General features: G+C 38.6%; 1 protein-coding gene across 10 annotated transcripts in view; it reads left to right on the top strand.

The window, feature by feature from the left end:
• LRRC4C (leucine rich repeat containing 4C) overlaps window positions 1-24,938 on the top strand; it is a 1,485,185-nt gene that overhangs the window by 1,303,299 nt on the left and 156,948 nt on the right. Inside the window, exon 2 of one of the 10 annotated variants that reach the window (XM_086338681.1) lies at window positions 9,369-9,543. The exons of the other annotated variants lie outside the window; for them this stretch is intronic. The gene's annotated coding sequence lies outside the window, so the exon portion shown is untranslated. The remainder of the gene's footprint in view (window positions 1-9,368; window positions 9,544-24,938) is intronic. 10 annotated transcript variants of the gene reach the window in all.

Raw genomic sequence — 24,938 nt, 5'->3', positions numbered from 1 at the left:
TAATTGTAGATGTGGTCCTGTCTAGAACAAATTATTTGATTTATTTGCAATGTTTTAATAAATATCCTATGGTCCATATAGTTTTTTTTTTTTTTTTTGAGCCTAGGAATCATAGTATTAAGGAACTCATTCTCAAGACAATAGCTTGGTTTTCTTTAACCATTGACTTGATGATGATGTTGGAAAGTTCAGTAACTAAAAGTTTCATTTTTTAAGGTGCATGGCATTTGAAAATGTAACAATTGTGCTTCTCTAGGATAGTTTAAGATTGAATGTGAGCTGATCTCAGAATGTGCTGATTTATACAACCTTAGGGGAAGGAGGGAGAGAAGGGGAGGGAGGGAGGAAAGGAGGGAGGTACACAGAGAGAGAGAGATCGCTCTGTTCTGAGCCTGGCTGTTGTAACCTGAGCGGAGAGAAGTCTGAGTATAGTTAGTGGATCTCTAGAGAGAAGCAGGTCCCTGGACAGGGATCAGAGCCTGGGTGTGGTGAATGAATTCAAATGCATTATGGGGAGTGACTGGGGGACTGTGATTTCTTCTAACTGAAAAGGCAGAAAGTCAGGAGCCATCCTAAAAGAGTTAAGGTCTACACAGTGCTGTTCAGGAAGGCAAGAATGGAACTAGGAAGGCTTTTTCTGTATTGTTTGAACGTTGCCATGGCAATCGTTTCCAGCAGAAGTTACATGTTTTTCAGTTCCCCAAAGCAGCAAACAGGGTTTCCTTCTCCTTCTCATGCTCCCCCTCTCCTTCCCTACCTCCCTGAATGCTTAGCCCTTATCTTTCCATCCTTATTTCCCTTTTGTCTGTCTTTTCTTTCTTTTCTCACCTTCTCAACTCTTTCCTTATTAGCCACAAAAATATTCCAAGTCCAGGAGTCACTTTTAGGCAGAGAGTGAGTCAGACATAGAGCTTCCTCTCTGGCTTTCTGTATTCCCTCTTGTGTTTACCTATTAAAGACCTAATTAGATGGAAGCTGTGACTGGAAGCAGGGTTGGGGCTTTCCCTTGTTGGTAGGACACAAAACATATTATAAGGGTTGGTGTTGTGGTGATATGTTAATCGGATCGCTGCAGGCAAGTGCAGAGCAGCAGTCTCTGACAATTAGAAAGAACAATGACTTTCCTATGACAGAGCCCACTCTCTTAACTGGAGAAGGATTAGCATGCATTGCAGGTCTCAGGAAGGTTCCTATAGACCCTGAGAGAGAGCTCTGCCTTGCAAGTGCCTCCTGCCTCTTTCAAGGAAGGCTGCTGCCTCTCCTTGAGCTGATTTTTACTGCCAAAGAAAGAGACGTGAGGGAACAGTGAGAGATCTGGTTTCGTGGGTGATGGGGGACCCGTTGCAGACCTGGGCCGGAGGATATATTGTGGGGACGTTCAGAAGAAATCTTTGCCTGCTGAATGCACGTGGCCAGTGAATTGTGAAATGGGTCTCATTAGAGCCTTTCATATCCCGGCATGTGCCAAAGTGCTTTGCCGGCACCGCGCCATCACTTCAGGCCCAACCCTGCTGCTGCTGGCTGCAGCCAAGAAGGGACAGAGGCTCTGTCTGTATTAAAGCTTTCAGTCTCATTCTTCTCTGTCTACTGTTCATTGTAAGGTGGCTCCGGGCCTTTCAGTGTGGGCCGGGATGAAGCACAACACGTCTAGGTGTTTGTAGAAAGGACACATGAAGGGTTTTGAGCATCACAGATAGGTTGGAGCAGCCAGTGGGTTCTGACACCCAGAGGTCCCCTCTCTTTTCCCTACAACTGGCATCAAAGTTGTCTCTAGACTTCCCGGCACAAATGCCCAGATACTCACCTGAAAGAGATGATGGGTATTTCAGGGCTAAATGAGTCATTAGCATTGTTGTTGTTGTTTAATTGCTAAGCTGTGTCCGACTCTTAGCGACCCCATGGACTGTAGCCTACCAGTCTCCTCTGTCCATGGAATTTCCCAGGCAAGAATATTGGAGTGGGTTGCCATTTCCTTCTCCAGAGGATCTTCCCATCTTATCAACCCAGAGATGGAACCTGTTTCTCCTGCACAGCAGGCAGATTCTTTACCACTGTGCCACCAGGGAAGCCCTGAGTCATCAGAGACTTTGTATTGTTAAATAAAGAGGAACTTTTTGCTTTGGGGGGAGATTCATATACTAGAAATTTTAGAATCAAATTTTATCTCCCAAAGCATAGCCACATTTGTTCTTGTTCAGTCACTAAGTCATGTCTGACTCTTTGTGATTGGATGGACTACAGCATATCAGGCTCCTCTGTCCTTCACCATCTCCTGGAGTTTGCTCAGATTCATGTCTACTGAGTCGGTGGTGCTATCTAACCATCTCATCCTCTGTTGCCCCCTTGTCCTTTTGCCTTCAATCTTTCCCATCATCAGGGGCTTTTCTAAGGCTCGGCTCTTCTAATCAGGTGGCCAAAGTATCAGAACTTCAGCTTAAGCATCAGTCCTTCCAGTGAATATTCATATTCAATAGCCCCATTGGTAGTAGCTGCCAAATGCTAAATGCTGTATTCCAGGTACTGTGCATGTTTCTTATTTAGACTGGCCAATGATTCTGTAAGATGGAAAGTTTGACAGCATAGACACAGGAGCCAGTTTGACTGGAGACCTGTCCCCGCTTAGATCTGTGGCTTTGGTCAATTTACTCACGGCTTTGAACCTCACATTCTCATGTGCAGCATGAGAATTAATAGAGTACAAAGTTGTGGTGAATTATAATTGAAATAATGCATGTGAAGCTTTTAGCAGAATGCTTGCATGTAGAAAACACTCAAGCTATTATTTGTAAAAATGTAAGAGGTGTTTTCATACAATAATATTATGAAATAATCACTAGGTATGTGCCTCAAGGCAGAACAAAATTAAAAATAGTTAAGGGCAGATTGCTTAATGAAAAAAAGGAAAAATAATATTGGAAGATGAATTTATGAATTTGGAATGGTAAATTCCTGATATATTTGGTATAACTCTACAGTTTGAAAGAAGAATAGATAGGATAATTGAAATAGATTTTTGTTGCATTCATTCTAGATCAAAAGTTTAAATTCAACCATGTTAGAGTTTTCGTGTGAAACTGATGTCTTGTATCAGCTGTGATGTTTCACATTGGAAAAAACTAAAAGATCTAACTAGATTAAGCAAAAACAGAGAATTTACTGACATGCAATTGAAAAGGTCTGCAGTGCATGGAGTTCAGTTATGATTTGATCCAGATGTTAACAATGTCATGGGAATTCTTGCTCTATTTTCTCTGTAATTCTCTTGGCTTAGTATTCTTACATGGACTATTTTCATCCTTAGGCTATTGGGTTTGCACTCCCTCATCCCTCCACCAAAAAAAGAAAAAAAAAAAGATTCACACTCTTATCCCATTATTCCCAGAAAGCATCCTGAGATTAGACTAACTTAGGTCATATGCTCACCTGTGGACCAATCACGGCCTTGAAGGGAATGGAATTGAGGGTCAGATACATCCCTAGATGGAATTTAGAGGCTCTTGAGAGATAAGAGGAATTTGCAGCTGCAGAGATAATCACAAATAACCATAGGTCTAATGGTTCCAAAGGACTTCCCTGGTGGCTCAGATGATAAAGCATCTGCCTACAATGTGGGAGACCTGGGTTCAGTCCCTGGGTCGGGAAGATCTCCTGGAGAAGGAAATGGCAACCTACTCCAGTATTCTTGCTTGGAAAATCCCATGGACGGAGGAACCTGGTAGGCTCCTCCGTCCACGGGGTCGCAAAGAGTCGGACACGACTGAGCGACTTCACTTTGACTTTCACAATGGTTGCAAGCAGGAAGGATGGGTTATTTTGTTTCACATTGTAACTTGCTACAAGGATTAATTTTGTTTCTACTTATCTGTAATGCTATGTTGTATATAGGTATTGAAGTTTTAATAACCAACTAAGAAATTCTGTTCTTCCAGCAATCATATCACTTCATGGGAAATGGATGGGGAAACAGTGGAAACAGTGTCAGACTTTTATCTTTTGGGGCTCCAAAATCACTGCAGATGGTGACTGCAGCCATGAAATTAAAAGACGCTTACTCCTTGGAAGGAGAATTATGACCAACCTAGACAGCATATTCAAAAGCAGAGACATTACTTTACCAACAAAGATCTGTTTAGTCAAGGCTATGGTTTTTCCAGTGATCATGTATGGATGCGAGAGTTGGACTGTGAAGAAAGCTGAGCGCCAAAGAATTGATGTTTTTAAACTGTGGTGTTGGAGAAGACTCTTGAGAGTCCCTTGGACTGCGAGGAGATCCAACCAGTCCATTCTAAAGGAGATCAGCCCTGGGTGTTCTTTGGAAGGAATGATGCTAAAGCTGAAACTCCAGTACTTTGGCTACCTCATGCGAAGAGTTGACTCATTGGAAAAGACTCTGATGCTGGGAGGGATTGGGGGCAGGAAGAGAAGGGGACGACAGAGGATGAGATGGCTGGATGGCATCACTGACTCGATGGACGTGAGTTTGAGTGAACTCCGGGAGATGGTGATAGACTGGGAGGCCTGGTGTGCTGTGATTCATGGGGTCGCAAAGAGTCAGACACGACTGAGCGACTGAAGTGAAACTGAAACTGAAGGAGTTCTATTCTTCCAGCAATCATCTGGCTCTAGTTATCAATTTTTCAGAGCAACAACTTCATCTGCATTCATGCTATTTTTGCATTGCTCCTCTCATCTCTTAGGAACAAGTGCTTGCTTTTGAAAGGGAATTTACAGGCTTTTTTGGAAGTGAGGAAACAAAAGCAAAAACAAAAGAATCCTCTTCTCTTTATTGGTAGAGGTTTTAAATAATTTCAAATACCCAAACTCCTGGTCAATTGCACCAGCCATGGGTGTGCTTCTACCGAGCTTTGGTTTCACTGAATTTGCCACTGCAAAGATCTCAGCAGTCACGCCATCCTTTCCTAAATTCTCCATTCTGCCCACCCAGGGATGGTGACTCAGGTAATATGACACAGTATCCTTTGCTTCTTAATGGGTGAGTTAGAGGAAATAAGTGTCTGGGCTTCGAATACTGATATTTGTGGAGAAGTCCTGTTCAAAGCAGAGGACTGCTCAGAAGTTTCTAGGACTGGGAACAATCTCTTTTGTAGTCTTCACACTCTGAAGGGGACATATTAGTGCATAGTATAGGTACTATATTCATACTTATGCAATGACATGCTTCTGTCATGCAGTGATTTGAGACTCAAACCATGTTCATATGCTTCTCATAGAGAAAATTACTGGTGGAAGAGGCTGTGCCTAGAAAGTTAAAAGAAGATGGGCATTTTTGATTACCTGTTATATGGTAGTAGTAGTTTATTTTACATATTTTATCTCACAGTCTTACAAAATTTCAATAATAATAACAATAGTATCAGGAACCAATAATTTGTTGTTGCTGTTCAGTCACTCAGTTGTGTCCAGTTCCCCATGGACTGAAGTAAGCCAGGCTTTCCTGTCCTTCACCATCTGCTGGTGCTTGCTCAGACTCATGGCCAATCAGTCAGTGATACCATCCAACCATCTCATCCTCTGTCATCCTGTTCTCCTCCTGCCTTCAGTTTTTCTCAGCATCAGGGTCTTTTCTAATGAGTCAACACTTCCTATCAGGTGGCCAAAGTATTGGAGCGTCAGTTTCAGCTTCAGCCCTTCCAAAGGATATACAGGATTGATTTCCTTTAGGATTGACTGGTTTGATCTCCTTGAAGTCCAAGGGACTCTCAAGAGTCTTCTCCAACACCACAGTTCTAAAGCATCCAATGGTTAAAAAGAAACCAATAATAGGGAACATTTATTGAGTAATTACTATGTGTAGGTACTATTCCATATGCTTTAGCTTTGTAACAACATTGAACCCACAGGCAAATAAGTGCATTTTTTAGTATGAAGAATGGAAAGTTTGGAGAGGCTTAATGACTTCCTCAAATCACAGAACTGATAAATAGCAGTTCTCTTTTGAACTTCGGGTCAAACCTGCAGTTTTTGTGCTTTGCTATGCTGCCTCTTACAGGAGATTACTTAACTAAAAACAAAAACAAAAAAATCTTAATTTTTTTTTTTTTTAAGATTCAAGAAACTGAAATGCCAAAGTAAGTCTTTCCTTTAACTTCATTTGCTTTTTATTTGTTCTGCCTTCCCCTCCCCTTCTTTTCTTAGGTAGTCTCCATTTTGACAATCCATTATAGTATTTTTCAGCCTCTAGTTTAACCCAGGGCAGCTGCCCCACCACAACTCTAGATGTAAGAGTAAAGCTTTACCTTCCCCATTTATGTTAAATATAACCGTTCGAGATCATCACACGCAAACCTAAGAGGTGTTTTAGGAGGGCTTCTTCTTTGTCATAGGTTGGGGAAAGTGAAGAAACCTTTCATCTCTCAATGGTCTACTGGCAACTGAACTTTCAATACCTCTGCAGATATTAGTGGTTGGCAGGCCCTCTTCCTCTAGATGCAGTGATACTAATAATCACAAGCTTGGCTGCATGAGGCTGTGCCATGCATTTCTTTACTCAGCTGTAACCATCAGAAGACGTCTTCTTCTATAGATAGAAAAGGAACACTTGGCCCTTTCCTCGGTGGTTCCTAAGACTCCTTACTCTTCCCCACGAGGATGGTACGTGGGAGAGGCAGAAGGGGACATAGCTCTGAGACACTGTTTTTGCTGTCGTTCCCAAGAAGCTACCCAACAAAATTGCTATTCTCAGCTCATCTGGGCATCAGGCCAGATTGGAGGCAATGCCCCAAATCAGTTTTCTTACTCCTTCAGCATACCTCCCTTTCTTTTGCTTATGAGACAAACCCTGCAGGAACAGGGAAAGCAGGCACAACGCTCTGTCATGGCAGGAGCTGGGGACACTAATGCTTGCTCACTTAGTGCCCGTGTACACACATACAGATGCACATACATGATCCCCAGAGCCTCACCTCCATGTCCTGAATTCCTACCTGACTTCTGAAGGACCTTCTAGAGACATGTGTCATTTATTTTTCTCTAGGGCTCAAGATAAAAAGAGAAAGAACTATGTACGTGGTAATAGACTGTGGATTCTGGGCATGGTTTGACAGCTGAGAAATATTCTCCTGATTGCCTCCTATGTATTTGACCCAATATCTTCTGTTCAAAGAATATAAAGTGGTTTTAATATCAATTGTGGCTTCTTATCCCCCACTCTAAGGCCTTTTAAAAAACAAATGAAAGAGGCTTGGGCTAATCACTGTTTCATAATATCTGAACCACTGCTTCCTGTCCCTTGGGGCTGGCAAGACAGAGTAGGTTCTTATTTTACACTCTGTGTAGAATATGCCCCTTTCCTAACCTAACTCAGGCTTTTAGCACTTATCAGGCCCAGATAACTATAATCATGTCCTGATTTAGCCTTCTCAGTCCTGTCTATCTTTATCACCAGTTGCTTATCTTCCAAAGGCACTGCTTCTGTGTCATTCTCCTACTAGTAAAGCCTCTCTTATGAAATAAGTGCTGGACCCCAAAACCTGGCATTTTGCCAGAGGGACTCTATTTCTCAACTCTTTCTCCTCTCAATTTCAGTTTGTATCTTGGCTATGGTATTCAGGTCAGTTCAGTTCAGTTGCTCAGTCATGTCTGACTCTTTGCCACTCCATGGACTGCAGCGTGCTAGGCTTCCCTAACCATCACCAACTCCTGGAGCTTGCTCAAACTCATGTCCATCGAGTCATTGATACCATCCAACCATTTCATCCTCTGTTGTCCCCTTATCCTCCTACCTTCAATCTTTCCCAGCGTCAGGGTCTTTTCCAATGAGTCAGTTCTTCACATTAGGTGGCCAAAATATTCGACCTTCAACTTTAGCATCAGCCCTTCCAATGAAAATTCAGGACTGATTTTCTTTAGGATTGACCGGTTGGGTCTCCTTAAGTCCAAGGGACTCTCAAGAGTCTTCTCCAACACCACAGTCCAAAAGCATAAATTTTTTGGAGCTCAGCTTTCTTTATGATCTAACTCTCAAATCCATATATTGCTACTGGAAAAAACAGTCTTGACTAGCTGGACCTTTGTTGGAAAAGTAATGTCTCTGCTTTGTAATATGCTATCTAGGTTGGTCATAGCTTTCTTCCAAGGAGTAAGAATCTTTTAATTTCATGACTGCAGTCACCATCTGCAGTGATTTTGGAGCCCAAGAAAATAAAGTCTGTCACTGTTTCCATTGTTTCCCCATCTATTTGCTATGAAGTTATGGGACTGGATGCAATGATCTTTGTTTCTTTAATGTTGAGTTTTAAGCCAGGATTTTCACTGTCCTCTTTCATTTTCATCAAGAGGCTCTTTAGTTTCTCTTTGCTTTCTGCCATAAGGGTGGTGTCATCTGCATACCTGAGGTTATTAGTATTTCTCCCGGCAATCTTGATTCTAGCTTGAGTTTCATCCAGACTGGCATTTCACATGATGAACTCTGCATATAAGTTAAATAAGCAGGGTGACAATATACAGCCTTGATGTACTCCTTTCCCAATTTGGAACCAGTCCATTGTTCCATGTCTGGTTCTAACTTGCTTCTTGACCTGCACACAGATTTCTCAGGAGGCAGGTAAGGTGGTCTAATTTTTCCATCTGTTTAAGAATTTTCCACACTTTGTTGTGATCCACACAGTCAAAGGCTTTGGCACAGTCAATGAAGCAGAAGTAGATGTTTTTCTGGAACTCTCTTGCTTTTTCCATGATCCAGCGGATGTTGGCAGTTTGATCTCTGGTCCCTCTGGCCAGGGTGTACCGTTTTCATTCCCCATATCCTGCTCTGTATGGGTAATCATTCTGTGTTCCTACTATCTGTTTTCCCACCTAGACTGAATGCTCTCTGAGGTCAGTCCTTTGGCCGTCACTTTTGTGTCTTCACCTCAAGCCTTACCTATAAGACATGCTCAGTATATACTTTGCCATTGAAAAAAAATTTTTTTTTCTCCTTTATAAGCTTCTAATTGGTGATCTAACAACATTTTAGAGAGCAGTGCTTTGTTTTTAATAGATTTTCATTAATTTTCTTAATAAAGAGCCTCAAAGATTCTACTTGGGGACAGGCAACCTTTTCTATTAGAGGACCCCATCTGACAGTGTCTTTCTTTGACATAAGAGAAATTCTCTTTTGCCGAGCTTTCTGCAGGGTACCCTTAGAGAGCCATTGTTTGAAGAGCAGTAGATCAGAGCTTCAGGTTTCCTGTGGCTGTTTGCTTAGCAGGGATGTGAAGGTACAAAGTCAAAACAATGTGCTTCTGTGGGCAGAGATAGGCGTGTCTTCTGTGGAGGTCTACTAGCTTTCATTTTTCTGTAGTGTTCACACGATGATGGCTTTCCCAGGCTTAATCAAGGTCCACATTTATGATGTCATTTTTTCCCAGCTTCCTGTGCTATGAAAGTTACAAGGAGCATAACAAAGAAGTTTGACCATTTTACATCTCCTGGCCATATTTCCACATTATTCTTATACATGACATTGATTCCTGAGAATCCACCAAATGGGCAGGTGTGATGCTGAAGTTTGCAAGAACAAACGTGAAAGAGAAGCCGAATGCAGTGAGTTTCTCACAAAATTAAGTTGATATGATTTAAAAACTGACTTTTATTCTTTTTAAATTTCTTGTCATTTTATTAGGTTCCAAATGACATTTTCAAAGGTGAATGATTATGGTAATAAATGGTATTTAAAAAAATATTCTGCTAATTTCAGTATAGTTGGCAAGATAAGTTACTGTGTCTGTGTGGGTTCATTGGTTTGTGACAAATGACTCTTGTATCTGTCATTAACTTCAGTTAACTTCAATAGTTCAATAGTCTAGAACACTGCCATAAGATATAAACATTAGAGCCCTAGAAAAAACCTGGAGCAGGTGGTTCTGGGTAAAACAGGAAAGTGAGCCTATATCTCTGCAGCTTCCCCAACAGCATCTTGGTAATGGTCATTTCCCACTGCTGAATGCTGTTTTCAAGTAGAACTTTTTCCAGGACTGATGCTGCTACTCCCTGGCCTCAGGACTCCAAGCAAGTTTCCTGTTTGTATCCTTCAGTACCTGTAAAATGAGGAGCTGGATTTAGATGCTCTGTAGTATTCCTTTGAGCACTCTCTTTCTAGAGTCTAAGGCATTTCACAAAACTATTTGCAGGTAACAAGACTGCATTTGCCAGAGAGAATGGAAATGCCTTTCCCTTGTTCCTTTTCTCAGATATTCTGGCCAGCTTATTTCCTTTCTTTACATCTTCTTGCCCTTCTCTGTTGCTTTCTTTTTTTTTTTTTTAAATCATGCTTGTCAAATTTATTTCTTTCTTCTCCTGTCTCTTTCTTGCCAAGTTCTTCTTCGCATTAGAGTTGCCTATTTTGCGTGTGTGGCAATTCTGCAGGGTAAGCACTTCATTTTAGACTTGCTTCCACTAATTAACTACAAAATTAAGTAGGTGAATTCATTGATTCAGCACTTGGTTTGATGTTTATATTAACTCATTAAAAGGGAAGCCCTGGCTATGGCCAGAGGCTTGACGGGAATCTGTCCCTCCCCCTGAAATTTCCTTTGACTTCCCACACTAGATAGCAATCTCGCTGTTTCTCAGAAGTATTCATGCATCTGGGGAGCAGCCAAATGACCGAAGCAGCATCAGACAGGAATTCCGTTCTTTGTGACTACAGCAACAGTCCTTGCTTCTTCTTCTTCTCTGTAAGCTTCCTGCTGTGCCTTCAGTTCTACTTTTGTTATGGGTACGTGTGTGCTCAGTCCTTCAGTCTTGTCTGACTCTGTGTGACCTCCTGGACTGTAGCTCGCCAGGCTCCTCTGTCCCTGGAATTCTCTAGGCAAGAATTCTGGAATGGTTTGCCATTTTGATATCTGGAGAATTTCATTTTGATGCCTACTGAGATTTCAGGCATGTCTATTCCATGTCAGATGCCCACCCAGCCACTGTCCACCTACCCCCAACCCCAAGAAGAAAGGAGGACTGCAGACCTGGTTGAAACGCTCACTGCGTTGCCATCAAAAAGAGCTCAAGTAAGAAGCTGTTAGGGTTCCATACCCTGCATTAGAACCGTCAACTGGTTTTCAGAAAAAGGAGTCACTTAAAATCTGGTTTTGTTTCTGTTTTCAACAATCAAATCATGTGTCATTCTTTTGTGCTTTAGCCCATAATAACCACAAGTGAATAACAGTTACAGTGGTCATTTGTCACAGAATTGTATTTACCTTTTTGATTTGTGTAGGGATTCACAACTCCTTTCACATCGCAACAAATAAGGATCTAAATGAAAAAAAATATGTTTATGGTAAAATGGAATGGAACGTCGTGGTTTGTAATACAGTAGTTTCCACTGTAAAAGAAGGCTTTCTTGGAGCCCATCCAGACAGTTCAGTTACTTGTCTAAAACAAATGGACTAGAAGAATAATGTATTAAATAAGTGTTCTTTGCTTTCCTATACCTTCTTTATCTCATGTGTCTGTTAGAAGTCCTGAACTGTGCTCTTGCCTTAAAACAGTTAACTTTATTTGTTCCATTTAGTATATTGTGTGCACTGGTTGTTAACATAAATTGACCTTAACTTTCTATTATAGCACAACCTCTGTTGTACACACCTTGACCGTGGTACTTATCACATTGTTTAGTAATTACATGTTTATTATCTATCTTCCCCACATAATTTTGAGTTTTTCCTGTGTAAGAGCCAGACTTCTTCATGTACCTCTTCGGTACATAGCAGATAATCAATGTTGTAAAAAATAAATAGAATAGTGAACACTTGGAGCTTAGAATTTGTTTAGAGCAAGATTTGATCCCTCTGTTGGCAATACAATTTAAATTTGAGTAAAATTCCCATTTGTAACATTCAATATCATGATATTCTGAATTAGTCTATCTAATAGTGCTATTAAATTTGTTCTAGGCCTTTATGTTTTAGGACACTACTTTAGGTCTTTAAACATATCTACACATGGTTTTAAAAACGTGATGAATCAATATAACTCAAAGAACTAACTAGTTTTAACTAAGTTATCCAATAATGTTTATCAAGGAAAAAGAAAAGTTCCCAGTATAATCAGTAAGCTCTACTTTTTATAGTGTAACTATTTTATATTTGTAAGTTTGTTCTGAAAAACACAGAGACAGAGTGAAGAAATCAAAGGTGATAATAGCTTATCTTAGGTCAAATTAAACTGTTAATTGTTAAATCCCTTCCAAAATCCTGTGGTATAAACCAAACGTATGAGTTTTGCCTAATCTTTGCATTCAAATTCAAAAATATTTTCATTTGATAATATCTGAAATGTATATATGTGTGTGTTTATATGTATTAATTTATAAACATAGGCATATATGTACATATGCCCGTGCATATAAATATGTATGTATATGTCCACAGATATGCATACATATTCCTTAGTAGATCATAATTTAGAAGTATGGTCTTAATTTCAGTATTTTACCTACAAGATATAATGTTAATGGCATTATGCTGTCATTAAAATTATGAATAGAATGTGGGAGATAAGATTAATGGAGGGTGATTTTGCATTTGTACAGGAATGACCTCATTTTCATTATAAAAGGGATTATATATAGTTGGAATTTAGTGTAATATAGTTGTGGTTCATTCAATAAATTATACAAGAAAATATTATTTCAAAATCACACTCCTTTGAAAACCTGATACTATTGTTTTAACAGTTTTGAACAAAGATTATAGCCTGACTACAAAGTTAAAAGTAAGACAATTATTTGTATAATTTATATAATATGTTTTATATATATTATATTTGTATAATAATTGGTATAACAATATTATACAAATGTTCACATTGATTTCCATTTGAGAACTTGCTTGCTGCTAAATTTTAGCTCCTAACATGTTTTTACAGTTAAGCTATAATAACTGATTAAAATAAAAGAGTTTCACCAAGTATTGGGTACTTTGGCTAGTTTTGATACAATTACATAATTTTGGACTCCAGGGAAGTGCATGCATTCCACAAAGTAGGATCTGTGACTAAAGGTAGGAGAGCTAGTGTATATAGATTATTGATTTTGAGTGAAGAATTTGAATTTGCATGCGTTTTAAAAGATAAATTCAGGATTCTTCTTTGCCTTTTGAAGCAGTAATGCATTTGGTGTTTTTTGCAGTGGCACAAAAAGGAAAATGAATCATAGGTTTACACTGTATTCATAGAGTCTAGATAATTTAATTAATGTTTTTATAAGACTTGTTTTCCTCCAACATGATTTTTGGTTGGGACTTTAAACTAAATGAAGATGTTTTATTGAAATTATGATTTCTAACAACAACTTTTTTTTTTTTTTGGATATACTAAGTTGAATGAGTCTGAGGACCATTGTTGTTTCTCCATAGGACGTTAACCTTTCTCTGCACATACACACAATTTTTCAATTATATCAAGGGGTTCACAGAATCTCTTCCATGGATCATGGTTCTTGTTTCATAGATGAAATTCTTATTAATAGGTTTACCTGAATCATCTACCAATCTAGAACTCATAGCAATTTCCTTATGTATTTATCATTGCCTTCAATTTCTGAATCAAACATGAGTGAATCAAGAAAAGTTGAAATTCATTATAGTCCCAGATACTCATTTTATCTTGTTCTTGAGTATGCAGTATTGGATCTATTGTAGCCTGCTCTTTGTGAATGAGTTTTTTTGCGGCTTTTTGTTTGTCTTGATTTTTTTTTTTTCTGTTTGCTTTTGCTTTTTCATTTTTGAGGCTGTTGGAGGAAAATGTTAGCTCCAAGAAAGCCACCAAATAACTCTTTTCTCGTGGAAATCTCAAAATATTTTTCCATTATTGGTTCCATCTCTTCAAAAAGCTTCAACTCGATGAAAAACTTTCAGGTTTCTGGAACTCCTGAGTATATGTCTGTTCTGGCTACAGTCAATTTGGAGACTGCCCATTGCAATGTGCAGACATGGATGAATGTGTCATGCAAGATTTTTAATGATATTTTATAGCACTGAACTTCAGATAGAACCTTTTGGAATAGGACTGAATGCTTGTCTGACTGGAATTATATCAATAACTGAATGAGGTAGGAGATAAAGCAAGTGGCCTGCACTCTGTGATTTGTTTCTAGTTTGTCAAATAATAGGATGTGATAAAATAAAATGCTATCACTGATGCTCTGGGTCTGGGATGTAGTTGAGAATGAAACCACTGATGTCCACCAGACTATCCATATGTACCAGTCTTGAAAGAGTCCCTCACGTGCCCTCACCCACATAGCCAAAGGGAATCTACTTGCAAAGTTGATGAGAGTGAAGAATGAATGCTTCAAACACCTATGAGAAGTTTAAGGTTGAACAGAAATATTATTTTAGTAGTTTAAGGGGGCAAGGAATAGCCCCAACTCGTATTCATTGAGTCCATTTCAGCCAGAGCCAGGACCTGGGCATAGCTGACATAGTTCAGTGCAAAACAGATTATCAAATATCTGTTTTGTAACATGCTAGCCACTACCAATATATGCTAGTTAGGAAATCCTCTCGATTACATAGAGTTTTAAAGTTAGTAATGAAACAAATTTAACTTTCATTACCAGCCTTTGTGTTCCACCATTTCTGGAAAGTTACTTAACCCTTCTGAAGCTCTCTTTCCTGATCTGTAAAATGAAGCTGTTCTGCTGTCTTTCCAACATTTAGTGCTGCTGAAAAGATAGAGAAACAGATGGCAAAGCAGAGGAAACTACAGAATTTATATATTTTTTAAAAAAAGCCTTGGTTTTCCAGTCTACTGGAAAGGAAGGGATCCCTTGGGGACTGGTTTTTGAATGGCAGGGCTAGTTGTTTTTCTTTAGATAGGATATACATCTGGGTTGAATTGGGAGTTAAAATGTTGATGAAAATTATTTTTGGATGCATAAAATGCATCCAACCCTTTAGTGCCTGAAAACCTCTTATGAATTTTGACAGGTTACTCAAATTGAGAGTTTACATCTCCATGGCAGCACCTGGCTTACAGTAGGTGCTCCAGCGTCATTATGCTCAGCCTTTTTCCCAGTAGCCACGTTATTGAAGAAGGAAAAATAGAAAAGAGCATTAGAGCTGGCTTATCCAGATTGTTTGTGTACACTACGGTGATCAAAATCACCAGATACGCATGATAACGCTCAACTTCGTTCTGCCTATAAACAGTCAATGATCTTGTTAGTTGCAGCTGTACACCCAGTGGGAGCGGAAATCTTTGTTTATTGAATTTCCAGGTTCCAATCAACTGTGCAAGGAGCAACTGTGTTAAAATGAAAGTCAATACTCCTCCTCTTCTCCTTTCTTCACCTCTGTCTCATCAGAAGAAGGATTTGGGTTCTTAGATTGGTTGAAAATGTAGAGGTTTTTATATAAAATTGAAGAGAATCTTAAGTCTTAATATTTATCTCTGCTTTTTTTTGTTGTTGTTGTTTTTAAAGAGAACGAGTGAGCATTATGGGCTGAATCTTGTCCTCTAAAATTCGTATTTCAAAGTTCTGACCCTCCAGTGTCCCTGAATGTGACTGTATTTGGAGATAATGCTGTTAAAGAGGTAATTAAGTTAAAGTGAGGTCTTTAGGGCAACTTCTAATCCCAAACAACTGCTGTCCTTATAAAAAGGACAGGTGGACACAGACTTTCATGTACACAGACAAAAAAGCTGTGAGAAAACAGTGAGAAGGCAGCAAGTTAGAGATCTCAGAACTTAGAACTGCAGGTAACTTGACCTTGGACTTCTAGCCTCCAGAACTGTGAGAAAACAAATGTCCGTGGTATTTTAAGTCACTGTGGTATTTTGTGATGGCAGCCTGAGCAAATGGATACATAGCGTTTTCCTTAATTGGATTGGTAAGCCATGGCGATCCTACTAGAAAAATTGTTTTATTTATGTATCTATCAAAAGAATGGATTCTCTCATCATCACCTCCAGCAAGCATAGACCATCAGTCTGACTGTCCACCAGAATGGGAGGAAAAGTGTACAAGACTTGCTCTTTTACGAGAATCCTTGCATTAACCTAAGAAACCGCACATGGGGGGTTAGCTTTATATATATGCAGGAGACCTGAGTTCAGTCCCTGGATTGGGAAGATCCCTTGGAGAAGGGAATGGCTACCCACTCCAGTATTCTGGCCTGGAGAATTCCACGGACAGAGGAACCTGGCAGGCTAGAGTCCTTGGGGTCTCAAAGAGACAGACCTGACCGAGTGAATTTCACTTCACTGGGTGATATAACCTCCTTCCATTCAGCAGTTCTTTCAGGAGATACAGATTCTAAGAAGGAATTCCAAATTCTAAAAGAGTATTATTTAGCCAGATATACCAGGATCTGCCCCACAAATAAAGATCATCTCAGAGACTCATTAGAGTTCCTAAAACTTGCTCTGCAGGGATCTTTTCCTCCTGAAGTGGGGCAGGGATAAGAAATGTACCATTTCACACCAGTCAGAATGGCTGCGATCCAAAAGTCTACAAATAATAAATGCTGGAGAGGGTGTGGAGAAAAGGGAACCCTCTTACACTGTTGGTGGGAATGCAAACTAGTACAGCACTATGGAGAACAGTGTGGAGATTCCTTAAAAAACTGGAACTAGAACTGCCTTATGATCCAGCAATCCCACTGCTGGGCATACACACTGAGGAAACCAGAAGGGAAAGAGACACGTGTACCCCAATGTTCATCGCAGCACTGTTTATAATAGCCAGGACATGGAAGCAACCTAGATGTCCATCAGCAGATGAATGGATAAGAAAGCTGTGGTATATATACACAATGGAGTATTACTCAGCCATTAAAAAGAATACATTTGAATCAGTTCTAATGAGGTGGATGAAACTGGAGCCTATTATACAGAGTGAAGTAAGCCAGAAGGACAAACACCAATACAGTATACTAACGCATATATATGGAATTTAGAAAGATGGTAACAATAACCCTGTATACGAGACAGCAAAAGAGACACTGATGCATAGAACAGTCTTATAGACTCTGTGGGAGAGGGAGAGGGTGGGGAGATTTGGGAGAATGGCATTGAAACATGTGAAACGTCATGTATGAAACGAGATGCCAGTCCAGGTTCAATGCATGATGCTGGATGCTTGGGGCTGGTGCACTGGGACGACTCAGAGGGATGGTATGGGGAGGGAGGAGGGAGGAGGGTTCAGGATGGGGAACACATGTATACTAATTAAATAATTTTCTATTAAAGAAAATTAAAAAAAAAGAAAAAAGAGAAAAAAATAGAAAAAAAAGAATTTACAATTATGATAAAAAAAAAAAGAGCCTCTTGATGAAAGTGAAAGAGGAGAGTGAAAAAGTTGGCTTTAAATTAAATTAAAAAAAAAAAAAAGAAATGTACATCTTATCACAAAAGAATACACAAAACCAAGGCTATTTATCAACAACCTATTCACTATTCGTATGGATTTACTATTTACTGTGTGGTACTTAGGAAGACAGAGCTCAGATTAAATAAAGGAGAAAGAAAAAGTGAAAGTTTGTTAGTTTGATTTTGTTATTGCTGTACAGCAGTGGTAATAATTGGGGGTGGTATGGTGGGATATTTATGAGCAAGTAAAATAGACTTTGAACTTTGTCACGGTTGGATGCTATCACTATAATCTCCTTTAGAACTTATGTTTCCTGAATATTGCTTTCCTTGTCATAGAAATAATAGCAAATAGGCATAGTAACAGTCACTGTAAAAAAGAATACTGGTAATATACACTATATGCTGTTGTCATTAAAGGGAAAAGAGTAGGCATCTCCTAAACTGTTTGTCACATAGAAAGAAATCAGTAAATGTTAACTACTATTATTCTTTATGGCATTTAACTTTCAACATATTCTTTCAGTGGAACAGTTTTTAAGTTAAACAGACATTTTATGTTGACTGATTGTTAGGCATCATTGTGATTATCCCTTATTATGAGAAATATATCTGTTTATTGCTAGGATGAGATGAGACTGGAAAGTCCTTGAGATAGCAACATCAGCTGTACATTTTAAATAAATTCAAAGTAATCCTATTTGAAGCCTGTAAAGCTAAGTTTCTATCTAAAACACAGAGCCTTTAAGTACTAATATTAGCTTTATCCTTCAGAAGGTGAAAGCTGAAAAGTTTAGAATTCAAACCAGGTTTCAAAGGGGCTGAAATCAACAGGGCTTGGTAAGGTAAGATACTTAAATGACTTTACCTAGAGTCTCTAAATCAGTGGTTTTCAATCCCTACTGTGCATCAGGATTTCCTGAAGAAATTTAAAGTTATCAATATGGGAGCATCACCCGCTGATTCAGACTCTCCAGGGATGAGTAAATTTCCAAAAGCTCGATTAGTGATTCTGAAGTGCATACAGCCTGTGTTGATAATCACGATTCTAAATAGACTCCCCAGATGGGTCCCAAAATGTCCTGTGTGAAATGGTGTACTTTTAACCTTTTTTATTTTCAACTGATCTCTTTGCCAGTGCCACAATTGTAAGTTATATAAATTCTAAATCAGTCGTGAAAATTTATGGCATTTTTCCAAAAGAAGGCTTATTTATGTTTTCATTTTTAAAATACATAATATTTTAATATAATTTAATGTTGATGTATGGCAAAACCAATACAATATTGTAAAGTAATTAACCTCCAATTAAAATAAATTAAAAAAAAGAAAAGAAAAATAATATAATTTCAGGGTGAATTTTAAAGCTCTGTCATAAAATCATAAAAATATACAATCAGATGCATCTTTTCTTCTATAATATCAGAATCACAAAATGATTTGCTTTGTACTTAATTTAGGAAGCATCATGATTTTTTTTCAACTATTCTTGGGTTGAAGGACTGTGATGGAATGTGAACCCATGACTCTCCTGTATCTTATTTGCAAGTACTTTAGGCTGCAATAGTTAATGGTATTATTTTCTCATTGTAGAAAAACATGGACTAGATAGATGCTATAACAATTCACTCACCAAGTAGAAAGCACTGTTTGTGTCTGAAGGACCTCACCATCTGGTAGGATGGAACCAAGTATAAAAGACTCTCTCCCCAGAAAGGCATTCTTACCCTTTCTTGTACTGTATGGAAAATCAGTGATACAGTAAGGGGCAGGATCCTTTGCTGACCTTCATACCACTCTCTTAAAAGATTGAATTTCTCTTCTTTCAATTGACTTGCTGTCTGTATGCAATTTCATCTCCAGATGGAAGAGGAACAGAGAAAGCAATGATGGTTTGAGTAGGGAGTTTATGAAAGCAGTGATTACAGAAAGTTAAATATGTTCCAGGAGATAGCAGGGAGTCTATTACACTTTCTAGTATACAGACCTACCATTATTATTATTTATTTTTTTATTGAATTTCATTCTATATTCCCCTACCTTCTTTTCAGTTTGCAGTTGTACTCCCATTGGAAGCAAACTTAATAGATGAAAATTCAGACTTGCACATATTAAACTTTAAGGTACAATTATTAGTTTTACATAAAAAGTTCCTCACAAGGTCCCAATAGGCACTTCATTTAAACACAATGGCTTCCTAGAGATCATGTTTGTACTTGACTACATTGAAACAACTTTAATGTATGAAGTACCACTCACTAATATTGTATAATAATTGAGTTATAATAATTCTGAACAAGTTTTGATATATATTTATCAGGGGCCAAGATGATATATGTTGTTGAATTTAGATATGAAGTTGGACATATTTCTTAGGTTAAGAGAATTATCATAATCTATCTGATGATACATAACAAGTTTTGAGAAATAATTAGTTACTCAACTCCCCCCACCCCATGCCACGACGGTATGTTCCCAGGATTGGAATTGTGTAATAGAAGCTGTGCATGCCATTGGAGATCAAAAATGGGAAGGTTTTAGGATAAAGGCAAAATTTAAATTGGCGTTTGACAGAGAGGAAATTAAGAGTGATGCATATGTGTGTGTTGAATAGAGAGGAGGTAATTCATGCCCTGAAATCCAACATTTTTAAATGAATTTTATATCAACCAGTGTAAGGCAATGGGAGAAGATGGATGTTAGTGCCAAAGCAATTTTCCATTGAATTCTGTCTCAATCATATTCCATTGGGGCAAGATTCAAAGCCTTTCTTAATTTTTTTTTTTTCATCTTTGAATGAGGTTAATAAACTTGCCTTAGAGAGTCGTAAGGATTTCATAAAATACCTAAGCATGACAGTGTAAGTCACTCAGTCATGTCTCTCACAAAGAGAAGTGACCCCATGGATTATACAGTCCATGGAATTCTCCAGGCCAGAATACTGGAGTGGGTAGCCTATCCCTTCTCCAGCAGATTTTCCTGACCCAAAAATCGAACAGGGGTCTTCTGCATTGCAGGCAGATTCTTTACCAACTGAGCTAATAGGGAAGCCCCAAACATATATACCTAAGCATAGGATTTCATAAGTGTCTGTGACTTCCTTTTCTACTCTCAGTACCTTTAGCAATATTGTAGTCACTATAATACACGATAAACTTGATGAAGTATTTAGATGGTGCCTTGGGAACTGTTGGAATAGGACTTGACCATAGCAGTTTATATTTTTAAAATTTATTTTACAAAGTCACACTGGAAAACGTGCTCCACGATTTTACTGAAATACCATATTAGCTATTCTACAAATGTAGAAATGGACTATCTCCATGTGTTCAAAACCTGTCGAATTCTTCCTTCTCATCCTGCAAACAAACAAATTATGTTTAGATTTGCCATTGCCCCTTCAGCAGCTCAAATCATCATGAATTGTTCAGACTCTTAGCAGGAGGATTATAATGGTTTATTTATGTATGCATATAATCCCTCCATCAAATGCAGACCACATACTTGTCTGCCTGAGCTAATTTTTATTGATATATATTTTTGTCTTGCTCCTAACTCTGCTGATCAGATTTTAATTCCTGACAACACATTAGTGCCAAATGGCATGATTAGTGCTGTTAGGAGTTGAGTTTTGCGGAAATATTCAATACCTGCTGTGTCTATCCTCCAGAAAAGAGAACAATCCGATCTTCTTCATTGGTTGTGAATTTAGTTGAAGTGTGGTTTTTAATTTAAGACACTTTGGGGTTGCAAAAGGAGATAACGGAGTATTTAGACTACGGAGGATTTATAAAGAAGGACAAAATTGAAGCCCTTTTAAAATGTCTAAATCTGTGAGGTTCACTTTGAAAAATAAGTTTCCCAACATTATGTATACTCTCAAAGCATATTTAAATTACTTCAACAGCTGCAATAATAAAACGGCACTGGAAAGCACGAACATGAAATACATGAGGTAAAGTAAAAGGGCAAAGTAATGAGATCAATCACGCCAAGAGGATAACGAAAGGCAGACCTACAGAGTCTACTCAGGGAAAAAAGGCATGGAAGCAGATATTTTTAGCACACTGGAAGAGATGTTGATAGAACTTTGCACAAAGTGCTATGGGAAAACGGAAGGAAGCAACATTAATTGTGCTAGAGATGGGAGGGGAATGAAGATAAGAAGAGAAAGCTTTATTTAAATCTCTGTTGCCATCAAAACAGCAGATTTCTCAGTTATTCCCAGCAGAAAAACACTTAGTCTGACCTTTTAAATGTATGGCACGAGACCCTGACCTTCAGCTATTTAATTCAGTGTTGTAAAGTGATCCTGCAACAATGGATTTCTCTGTTTCCCTGAAGGAGCCCATTTGTCATATATGTGGAAATGCCATGTATGTAGAAATGGATGGTCTATGTTTCTTTTCTTTAAAAAAAATATTTTAGATATTTATCTAGCTATTTGGCTGCCCTAGGTCTTAGTTGCAGAATGTAAACTCAGTTTTGGTATATGGGATTTAGTCCTCTTATCAGGGATGGAATCCTAGCCTCCTGCATTGGGAGTAAGGAGTCTTGGCCAGTGGATCACCAAGGAATTCCTTGTCTGTGTATGTTTCAAATTTGTGAATTTCATAGCAGGTGGGTAGACAGGCAACTGGGAGACTGGAAGATGTGGAAAGTGCTCCCCATCTTTTGTGCTGGGGAAAGAGAGCAGGTTGTGAAATAATAAGCACAGCTGATCCTGAAGATGAGATCCCTCTTTTTGGCAGTTCTACCCAGGATAAAGGTTTGGGAGGAGAGGCAGAATGATAATATTGGAATTCTCATCCAAATCAGGTTGCAGACATGGCTCTTCAAGGAGAGCCTGGATGCATTCTTCAGGTTAGAGGGAAAATAATCTTTTATGGCCCACAGAAAGCAAATCCTGTATGTCTAATGGTCAGAAAATTTGACTTGAAGAATATGCAGGTAGCTCTTTTCTGGCGCTTTTATGTCTCACCACTCTACCTATTATGGGATGACTAAGAGGAGTGAGTCCAAAGCACAAGTAGCAGATAATTTCGTTATTCACCAAACTAACTTTAAAACCAATACCTTTTTAAAAAAGCGATTTTGAACTGAGAATCGCATTAAAGCTTGGGGAATGTGGGGAAAAAAACCCTCTCCTACTGTAAGTGATTTTAAAGTGTTGCCAACTGATGTGCTTATAGCAAATAATTTTGCCTTTTCAGTCTGTGCGCTGGAGACAGTGTTCTTTCCCGGAAAGAAAAGAACATGGGTTTTGGATGTACATAGTGTTCTCCATTTTCAAATACTGGCTCTTTCACTTATTGAGATGGTAGCTAACATTTAATGAGAGTTTACTATGTGCCAAGCACAGTTCCAAGTTTTTTTTTTTTTTTTTTATGCAGAAGTGTTTAATAAGCAATAGACCCAGCTGTTAGAGTGCAGAGACCTAGTACAATGGATCTAGATTTCATTTATCTGTCACATTAACAACAAAGAGGTGGATGGCCTAGGTAGGAGTGATGCGCTTGTCCACAACATCCTCCCAGCACCCAGGTTCCTCCTTCATGCTGTTGGGTTGGATCCTCTTCTGTGTAGTGCTGGATGTCTAAAACCAAGCCCCCATATCAGGCTGTAGGACAAGTAGCTTCATTTACAAACCTGATCCTGAAGCAGCATACATCACCTGTACTCACATTTTGTCATCCAGAACTTAGTCACATGAACAGCCTTTGTTGCAAAAGATAAAGAGGACCCTAGAATCTAATTGGGTAGCCTTCTATTCTGCCAATATGGGAAAGATTGAAGACAAAAAAAGAAGAGTGAGGCAGAGGATGAGATGGTCACATGGTATCACTGACTCAGTGAACATGAATTTGAGTAAACTCAAGGAGACATTGAAGGACAGGGAAGCCTGGTGTGCTGCTGTCCATGGGGTCATAAAGAGTTAGATATGACTGAGCAACAAGGGAATGAGTCCGCCGTATTGCATGATTCCTGGGATTGCCATTCCTATAGGTTATAACGTGAATGGTGACGCTGAAGTTGGGCTGCAGAACAGCCCTGTTTGGAAAGTAGTAAAAGGAAGCAGGGGAGAGTGGATGTGGGAAGACAATGAGCATTTTCTGTCATGATGTATTAACCTCTTTAACCCTTAAAATGACCTAGCAGGGTTATTTTCATCTTTACAGGCAACTCAATCACATTTGTTTAAAATTACTGATCCTATAGCCAGAACAGTGTGAAATCCAAGCAATCTAGCACAGAAATTGTGCTCTTAAACACTACTGTAGTTCCTCTCTGCCTTAGAAACTGATCTTGTAGCTATTTTTGTAATTTTGGTGGTGGTGTTTGGTCCTAAGTAGTGTCCAGCTCTCCTATGACCCCAAAGACTGTAGCCCACCAAGCTCCTTTGTCCATGAGGTTCTCCAGACAAGAATACTAGAGTGGGTTTCCATTTCCTTCTCCAAGGGATCTCCCGGACCTAGGAATTGAACCCATGTTACTTGTTTAGCAGGCAGATTATTTTACCACTGAGTTAGGTACAGTTAATATATCAAAATTAGTAAGATCCTACTATATTCAGGGAGTTGTGTAGTATTTTGTAGAGGTTTTGTATGTGCCTTTTTTTTTTTTTCCCCATTGGGGATATGAGGTAGCTCAATTCACTGAGTGTATGTTAAAAATTTCAAATTCTGGCCAAAGAGTGTCCTTTCTTCAGCTTCATCAGTGCATGTAACTTTTATTTCTAGTGTTAAGTGGTTATGTTCTCTGTTTTAAAGATACGTGCTTTTATAATTGAACTTGGCTATTTGTGTCATACCCTTCCCATATCTCATAAATTTTGAACTCGTTTTTATTGCCCAGATTTATAACCTTGTCAGTTAGGCAAGATGAAAGTTGTTTCTATTGTCTTCCAGTAAAGACAATATTTGCTACCCCACTGAAGAATCCGTTCTCCTTAGCACTGGAAAATATATCAGCCACACCAAATGGTTCTCCTTTCTGATAAGATATAACTCTAACCTACACATTTTGGGGGAACTTTATGAAGAGACGGAGAAAATTCTTACTTGACTCAATTTTTTTTTTTCCTTTTTACTAGAACATTCACTGTTCCTTTTTTTTCTTTTTTAAAATAATTGTTTCTTCTATATATATTTGGCAATCATTTTGTGTATGCATGCACTTTACATTTTCTGTTTATCTTTTGGAAAGAGGCAGGATTAGTTTTTAAAATAGCCATATATGGAGAGATACTACACTTGATCTTCACCAAAAGGCCAAGAAGCAATATCAGTGATTGCTTGTTAGTGAATTAGTGCTTTATTCCTTTTTAGTTTTTTAAATTGGAGTAAAGTTGATTTACAGTATTGTGTTAGTTTCTGTTGTATAGTAAAGTGACTCAGTTATACAAATGTATGCTTTTTAGATATTCTTTTCCATTATGATTTATCCCTGAATATTGAATCTAGTTCCCTGTGCTATACAATAGGACCTTGTTTATCCATCCTATATATATATAATAGTTTGCATCCAATCTACTAACCCCAGTTAGTGCTTTATACCTGTATGTTATTTTCAGATGAAAATTTGGTTACAGGAATGATGGTCTTTGATGCTTGTCCTGTCATCTCTCA

The sequence above is a fragment of the Bos grunniens genome, chromosome 15, assembly GCF_055505025.1.
Source record: "Bos grunniens cultivar Pamir isolate PY7600 chromosome 15, Bosgru_T2T1.0, whole genome shotgun sequence".
Lineage (NCBI taxonomy): Eukaryota > Metazoa > Chordata > Mammalia > Artiodactyla > Bovidae > Bos > Bos grunniens.
This window is presented reverse-complemented; position numbering and strand designations above follow the sequence as displayed.